This window comes from Saccopteryx leptura, chromosome 5, assembly GCF_036850995.1.
Source record: "Saccopteryx leptura isolate mSacLep1 chromosome 5, mSacLep1_pri_phased_curated, whole genome shotgun sequence".
Taxonomy (NCBI): Eukaryota; Metazoa; Chordata; class Mammalia; order Chiroptera; family Emballonuridae; genus Saccopteryx; species Saccopteryx leptura.
In genome coordinates this window covers 2,718,432-2,727,428 of record NC_089507.1, presented here as the reverse complement: position 1 = coordinate 2,727,428, position 8,997 = coordinate 2,718,432, and positions in this window count along the sequence as shown.

Genomic DNA, 8,997 nt, shown 5'->3' with positions numbered 1-8,997 from the left:
CTCCTAGAAAGCAAGTCAGGTTCACACGTTTTATGGACGTTGGAAAAATAGCTTTCCACCCGGAAGTTAGTTGAGTCCCCTGCAGGAGTGAGAGGAAGTGAGAGCTGAGACGCTTTCTCCGCAGACGATGGAGGGCCGGCTACAGGTGAGCTTCCGGCGCTGCGTGGAGCTGGCGTCAGCAGCAGGGGAGGGGAGCACTGGTCTGTAACTCAGCTGACAGTGACAAGGCAGTTTGCCATCAGTCCCCACCCACCCAACTCACTCTTGCTCATTTTGACAGGTGTCCCATTCTGCCCTGTGTGGCACACCCATCCCCTGCTCATTTTTAGTCATTCACTCTATTGGCCATCATTGGGAACTGCAATTATTTGAACATATTTTTAACACTAAAGTTTCCTCCCAAACTCTGGCCATTTGTCTCTCCATATTCCCCTCCCTGCTTCTCCCCCCCCTCCCCCCTGCATGTCCCTCGCTGGCTCAGCAGTCACAGAAGAGCTGTTGGAAAGGAGTCAGCAGGTCCCTGGGTTGGGATGGGCCATGATGATTTGGTGCCAAGCATGGGGCTGTCACAGCTCTGCCATGGCCAAAGCATGCAGCACCCACCTCCTTCACCCCAGTAAAATTTTAGAAGTCAGTTAGACACGAGCAGAGAAGGAACGAGGGGCCAGGTGCAGAGGGTCACCAGGGCGGAGTGCCCCAGTGCCTACAAGCCCTTGCACGACCACTCCTTTAAGCATGAACCCCTGGAGATGACATCTAGGCCTCAGTGGTGTGTCAGCTCTGGGCCCAGAAAAGCAGGAGAACCAGGCAGAGTAACACCATGGCTGACATCAGGACCAGCTGCATTGACTCATGGCCCCAGTGCCGACCAATCAGAGGAGACCACAAGAGGCACACCTGGAAAACTGATGAATGTTCTATTGGGATCCTCCCCGAAGGCCTCCAGATAAAAGCCCTAGGTTCAGAGACGCCCCCTGCATGCATGCTGTCTCTCTTTTCTTTTTTCTTTCCTTCCTTTCCCTTTCCTTCTGTTGGGTAAACAAATGTGTTGTCTTGTTTTTTAAGTTTGCCCCTAGTCTGGGGACAGAGCCATGGCCCTGTGTGTATAGTCTATGGGAGGCTGCAGGTGCTTGCCCTCAGGGCGGCAGATAGCAAGTCCCGGATTGCCTTCCTGCTTGGGAGGGGTGAACGTTTGCTATTCTTTGCTGGGGAAGGTTTTATTCCCCCAGGCTGCTTTGCAGAGGAGTGCAGAGAGAATCCAGAGAGAGTCCGGAGAGAGAGTCCAGAGAATGAGTCCTGGGTTTTGGGAACCCTGAGGCGAGGAAAGCGGTCTTCCCTGCCTACTTGCTCGTCTGTCCGCTGTTAGGAGACTTTAATAAATGGAATGGCCCACCATTTTCTGGCTCACAGTTCGGTTATGTCTGCTTGATTCCAATGAGAACCTGCATGGCCAAGGCGGCCACTGGCCCTGCACTTTCCCTCCCCTCCCCTCCCCTCCCCTCCCCTCCCCTCCCTTTCTTCTTTCCTTCCTTGGCCAAGGCGGCCACTGGCCCTGCACTTTCCCTCCCCTCCCCTCCCCTCCCCTCCCCTCCCCTCCCTTCCCTTTCTTCTTTCCTTCCTTCCTTTCTCTTTTCTCTTCTGGAGCACATTCTCTCCCTCTCCCTCTCCCTCCTTCTGGCCCTCTTTCAGTTCCCTTGTTCCTTCCCTCCCTCTTTCCTTCTCTCTCACTTTCACTCTCCAAGGGCCCTCACTTTGCCTCTGTAACTAATTTCCTGAGCCCCTTTCTTCTACGTGTATGGCAAGTAGCCACGGCCACCATCACAGCCACCTGGCCTATGCAGGTTCGCATTTGATTTGGACAGACGGTAATGAAACAACGGAGCCAAGAACTGGTGGGCCATTACCTTTAATCCTAGCTCGCACCCTGTGGGCAAGAAATACACACAGTGGGAAAACACTTCCCTTTCCATTCAGGGCTCCCAATGCCACTGACTTATCCGAGTTTCCTAGAATCAAAGGTTCTACCTCACCAGCCTTATTCACCTCTGCTCCCCATCTGCTTCTCTTGCACAAACTCTGCACAAACTGGCTTCTTCTTCAACACTTCGCCATCTTGGCTGCTTCTCTTCTTCTCCACGTGGCCTTTCTCTGCTCTCCTCTCTGCTCTCCTCCAGCACGGGCTCCTCCTAGAACGTAATCACTCTTCCCTGGAACAATGTGATCTCTCTTCCCTTAAAACCTTTTGGCGCAAAAGCTCTCCCCCAATACACATTAATATAATCATGCCCATCCCAAGCCAGAAGGGCAACTAATATTATCACCTGGACAACAGGCTTCCCCGGAGGCAGAGCCATCTTTAACAAAGTAAGCATAATATATTTTATCTGCCCAACAATGGGGAACAGAGGTGAATAAGGCTGGTGAGGCTACTGGCCTTATACCCATCTCCTTCTCTCTGCACAAACTGGCTTCTCCTTCAGCACTCCACCACCTTGGCTGCTTCTCCTCTCCACGTGGCCTTTCTCTGCTCTCCTCTCCCACATGGGCTCCTCTGCCCCATTTTATAGTGTAGAAATCAAAACTTTTAATCCAATATACAAACAAGGAAGTCTTTGATACAGAGTCACTTATCTGAGGCATATATGGGATTCCTCTTAAGAGTGCACCACCCCCTATCATGCAACAGTCAAGAGTGTGGGGAAAAGCTTAGTCTTAAAACTAAGTCTTAGGCCTGACCAGGCCATGGCGCAGTGGATAGAGTGTCGGACTGGGATGCGGAAGTACCCAGGTTCGAGACCCCGAGGTCGCCAGCTTGAGCGCGGGCACATCTAGTTTGAGCAAAAGCTCACCAGCTTGGACCCAAGGTCGCTGGCTCTAGCATGGGGTTCCTCGGTCTGCTGAAGGCCCGCGGTCAAGGCACATATGAGAAAGCAATCAATGAACAACTAAGGTGTCGCCACGAAAAACTGATGATTGATGCTTCTCTCTCCGTTCCTATCTGTCTGTCCCTATCTATCCCTCTCTCTGACTCTCTCTCTGTCTCTGTTTAAAAACAAAACAAAACAAAAAAACAAACAAACAAAAAAAACTAAGCCTTAGGCTATAATAACTTTGCCAACCTACAGCCCGTCTCCCATACCCATAGCGAGCAAACATATACATCATATTTAAAAACTCATTTGACCAACATTCCACCCCATTTGCTTGCTTCAAAATCTAAAGCACAGGTATTCCTGCACAAGGAAATTAGACACATTATACAAATTACAACATGACAAATCATACAGTTACAACAATTACAAAAGTACATTTCACCAATCTCTGAGCACTTTGCCAAAAGTGCAAAATGTCCTTGGCCTGTTTTCTAGCCATGGGAAAAGCTTCCCTGGGGCAGGGGAGTGCTTCCAGCAAAGGCGCCCCCACCCCCATCAGGTATTTCACATTGTCCAAAATCCGTAAGTCCATCCAACAAAGGAGCCAGTGCTCACTCCAGCTGTAGTCCAGGAAACAATCCACAAACATGGGGTCTCAGCCACCCCCCTCATCCCTGCCGTCCTGGCAGGTCTTACACTCTCCCAAAGAGGAGCACGTGGCAATGGCAGTCAGCATTTCCATCTCTGCTCTGGAGAGCATGATGGAATCCACCCCTATGTCCTAAAATCACAGACCTTCCAGGGGCATAGTAGGTACTCTTTGCTGCTGGGCTCTCATCTTCTGGAGACTGTGGGTTGCAACTCCAGCCTGATTCTCCTCATCCTGCAAAGAGGAACTGGAAACACCAGCACCAGCTGCCGGGATTGAGCCCCAGGCTGCTGCCTTCTGCTCCATGGGCCTTGTTGCCCCAGCCCCAGACTCCCACCGCTACTGGCTCCCCACAACGCCCACGGCAATCTGCGACTCACGAACCTCTGATTCCTTCTCCAACGGCTGCTCCATTTCCAAGCGAATCTCACAAACCTGGTCGGCCTCCTCCGGTGCTTGCGCCAGCTCCAGGGTCGGATCTCTTTCTCCCATGTTCGCTCCAGCTCCTTCCACTGCTCGGTTTGCAGGTCCCAGGAAGTCTCTTCCACAGAGCTGTCAGTTTCCTCATGCATGGCTGTAAAAGTCAGCCAGCCTAAGGTCCCCAAAAGGACAGCCATGGGGAACCATAACAACAGCCAGTCCTCTACTCCACCACTCAAAGGTGGCAGTGGCTCCATACCAATCTGTATCGAATCCTGCCACAGACTACACCAAATGTATGGCAAGTAGCCACGGCCACCATCACTGCGGCCTGGCCCATGCAGGTTCAGGTTGATTCAGACAGACGGTAATGAAACAATGGAGCCAAGAACTGGTGGGCTATTAGCTTTAATCCTAGCTCGCACCCAGCGGGCAAAATTCACACAGTGGAAAAACACACGTCTACCTCTGTGTCTTTCTAAATAAACTCTCTCTTACAGTTTGAGTCTTGACTCTGAATTCTGTCTTAGCCAGAACTCAAGTAGCAAGGTTGCTAAACTGAGGTCCGGCCTGAGTCGTTGGCTTACACCAGGTGTCATTGTTCCGCTGCTAATAAAATGACATCAAGTATAGAGGCAGCTGAGAATGGGAGGTGTGCTTCAGGACGTGGTTTTGTAGGAGATGCTCATACAAGGAGTGTGAAGCTTTGAGTCATGGCAAATGTGCCTGGCATGAGTCAATGAAGGAATTTTTTAAAACTGAACTGAAGCATTCAATCCAAAGGGTTTAAATACTGAAGGAGCCTTGGTGTCAGGGGAGTTTCTGGCTGAGGACCTGGAAGGTCATGGGGAGGCCAGGGCTGACGCCCACGTTCAATCACACGATGGGGCTGGCACTTAGGTGTGCCACACTCAGCAAAGAGGGCCTTCCTCCCACCAAAGCCTCAACCACCTCCACCTGCTTCCAGCACTGAGAGGATGAGGACAGAGCATGTGATGGTCTGGGGACTCCCACTTGGGTCTCTCTGGGGCTCACTATCCAATACAATAACCACTAGCCTCATGCAGCTGTTTTCATGTAAATGTGCTCTAGTTAAAAGGAAATGAATTGAGAATTCATTCCCCAGTTGGGCCTAGGAAGGGGAAATCAGGTTAGAAAGGGAAGTAGAACCACATTTGGAAGTGGGAGCCAATAGGCAGGTTAAATGTATTCCTTGTTCAATGGGTGGGTTTCCTGCAAGGATATTAGCCTGTATCGAATTTTCCTCCTCCCCCGAAAAATTGGCCTTTAAATTTATGGCCTCTCACTCCAAGCCGTTGTAGGCCTCCTGCTTTCTGTTCAGAGATTGATCAGTCGCTCTCTGCTATGCTCACGTGATACGCTGCAGAGCAATAAGACTCCATCAGTCAGTGTCTGGAGGCAGGGAGGCCTCAGGGCCACACAGGGACCCAGAAGCGCAGGAGCCCAGAGCCTAAGAGATAAGAGTTGTGTGAGGAATCGAGCCCCCATTTCAAAGAAACAGCACTGCTGCTCTACATGAGAAACCCAGAGTGGACAGCCTTGTTGCCGTTTTGATTAGGGAGGCTACGTACTGTGAGAGCCCAGTTAGGAGCTAGATAGAGCCCGGAGCACCTGCACAGTGTGCCAAAGCACATGGACCCGGGAGTGGGAGCGCATGCGCAGTAACTGTGCCAAAGCACATGGACCCGGGAGTGGGAGCGCATGCGCAGTAACTGTGCCAAAGCACATGGACCCCGGAGTGGGAGCGCATGCGCAGTAACTGTGCCAAAGCACATGGACCCGGGAGTGGGAGCGCATGCGCAGTAACTGTGCCAAAGCACATGGACCCGGGAGTGGGAGCGCATGCGCAGTAACTGTGCCAAAGCACATGGACCCGGAGTGGGAGCGCATGCGCAGTAACTGTGCCAAAGCACAGGGACCCGGGAGTGGGAGCGCGTGCGCAGTTGCTCCCGCAGTTATATCACCTGCGGCCTTAGCTATAGTTTTACTTAAGCAGAAGTGGGGTCTACATGCCTGAATTCTTCTGCACCGTATAAAACTGGTCTTGGGAAATAAGGTGTGTAGCCGCTTCTGTAACTTCCTCTCCCTCCATGCGGACTCCTCGTACATTTTTTTCCCTCAACACGGCCTTACCTCCCCAAACCCTCTTACCCCTGACACGTGGTACAGCCAGCCGGGTGTTCAAAACAAGGTTAGTGCTGGGTGCGGAGGAACGCCTTGCCCTGTGGAGGCACAAACCCGGGGGGAGGAGGAGTGTTGGGGGGGAGCAGCAGGCGGAATGTTAGCCCACATGTATTCAGTAACAACGTATCTGGCAAACTGGACATTGCCAAAGGACCGGGGACGGTCCCTCTCTGGCCGGAGAGGGTCCGGAGAACTTCGAACAGTTAGCGCACCAAAGGTCCCAGCAGCCCACAGAGAAGGGGCGGGCCAGGTGGTTCGGCTGCAGCGCAGGGAGGAGAGCTGGAACAGCCCGGGCAGTGTAAATACAGGCAGGGCCCCCGAGGTCAGTTCTCCCCGGTCTGAGCGAGCGAGCGAGAATATTCAGCTGCGCGGTGAGAAGGCGAAGGGCAGTGCAGCCGGACACACGGACAGACGGCAGGCTCCTGAAGGTTGGCTGGTGTCGGCTCTGGCATGATTGAGAAGCGGGACCCGACTCTCGCTAATTATCTGTCTGACTGCGGGGGTGGGGGCCGACAAGGCCAGGGCTGGAGGCCTCATGTTAAATTAACCATTTATTGGTCCCCCTGCCATGTCCAGCATGTCCTAGCTTTGGTGGACACAGGTGCAGACTCTACTTTGATTTTTAGCAACCCAGACCTATTATTCCAGGGACCCCTGGCGACCCTGAGGGCTATGGCAGGTTCCAAATACGGGTTCGTAAGAGCACTGTGACTACGGGGATTGGCAGACTGCCTCCTAGGGCATATGAGGTTTGTAGATCCCCTGTTGCAAAATCCACCCTTGAGGCCGATGTCCTGGCCGGACTGGCTGTGAACACCCCCCAGGGAGAATTCGGGTGCTGGTATGAGCGGTGAAGACGGTGGGGAGGTGGGGAGGTGGGGAGAGGACATCCCCACCGCGCTCCCCTGCACCTCCCCCAGGCGACCCGGGTTGTGTCGGTGAGGCAGTATTCCCTCCGGGGGGGGGGGGCATGAAGAAATTGGCCAGATCATTTTAAAACTGAAAAGAACTAAAATCATTCGGCCAACACACAGCCCGTACAACTCCCCCGTGTGACCTGTCCAGAAGCCTGACGGTTCCTGGCATGTGACAGTGGACTGCCGAGAGCTGAACAAGGTCACCCCGCCCCTGCATGCTGCTCTCCCAGCACCATGGAGCTGCTGGACCGATTCTCAGTGGAACGGGGCTGGTGCCACTGTGGAGGGACTTGGCCAATGTTTGCTTTTCTGTGGACATTGATGCTGCTTGTCAAGAGCAGTTGGCCCTGACATGGGAAAGTCGGCAGTGGACACTTCAAGTCCTGCCACAGGGATATGTGCACAGCTCTACTCTGTGTCATGGCCTGGTGGCCCAGGATTTGGCCACGTGGAACCACCCTGGGGCAGTGCAATTGCTCCATGACATTGATGACACAATGCTAACCTCTGATTCCCTTACAGATCTCAAAATGGCAGCCAAGGTCTGAAAAAGACCTGACAGGCCGAGGGTGGGCCATCAGTGAGGACAAGGTCCGGGGACCTGGTTGCTCTGTCAAGTTCTTGAATGTTGTCTGGTTGGGTAAGACAAAGCTGATGCCTAAGGCAGTAATTGACAAAACTCAAACATAGCCCTGACTGAAAACTCTGTGAAACAGTTACAGACCTACGTGGGTCTGCTAGGGTTCTGGCGAGCCTTTATACCCCACTTGGCCTTGTTGGCCAAACCCCAGTATCGGCTAACCCGGAAGAGTGAGCCCTAGGACAGAGACATAGCCCGAGACAGAGCATGCCTTCAGTGTCACCAAGCAGGACGTGGCACAAGCCCAGGCGTTACAGGGAGTAGACCCGGCCCTGCTGTTCCTACTGACGGTCTACGTTGAGGGAACAGGGTTTGTCTGGGGTCTTCGGCAAAAGCAGGGTGGTCGGAAAGTAGCCCTTGGCTTTCGGTCCCAGACGTGGAAGGGAGCTGCTGTCCAGGACCCGCTCGTGGAGACACAGTTGGCAGCGATGCGCGCCGCCTTGCTGGCCTGTGCGAGCATCGCAGGGCCACAGCCAGTCACAGTGCAGACCACACACCTGGTCAAAGGCTGGCTTCATTCTTAGGCTAAACGCCCTCCAAGTGGGGTGGCGCAGACTCCCGCCTTGACCAAGTGGGGTGTGTATCTAAAACAACAGGCCCATTCTCATCTCGTCGCCTGACGCGGGAGCTGCACTCCTTGCTGGGACCCATACAGTTTGTAACAACAACACGGGAAATAGAACCGGCCCTAGATAAAGTACAGGAGCGTCGTATCAAGAGGAGAAGCTGCCTCCGCTGCGTGAAAACATGTACATGGGTGGGTCCTGTAAGGGGCAGCCGCTGACATGGACGGCTGTCGCCTCAAACAGAGACCCTGGGTTTGAGACAAGTGCAGGACAAGCCAGCCGGCGGGCCAAGCTACGAGCAGTACAGCTGGTTCTCATAAGGGACACTGGACACCTGCACCTCGGCATAGACATCTGGCTGTGTATGTCATGGCCTGACATTGTGGTTTCCCAGTTGGGCTGCTCAAACTTGGCTATTGGCCACTGCCCTCGATGAGAAAAAAAAATATGGTGGGACCTGTAAAAGCGTGGCTTACAGAAAGGAGCCACGGTTTACCATGTTTCTGGACATCGACCCCTGCAGGCCCCTGGTTATGATGCTGCAGATGCCTTGGCACGGGTCCGAGCGAACATGCAGACCCCAAAGCCAGCCGTGATCGCAGCGTGGTTACACAAAAAGCTGGGACATGTAAGGGCTCATACAACGGGCCTTGTTACACAAGCGCTGGGGACTAGCTGTGCCCCGTGCAGAGGCCAAAGAGGCTGTGAGGCAGTGCCTGTGGTGTGC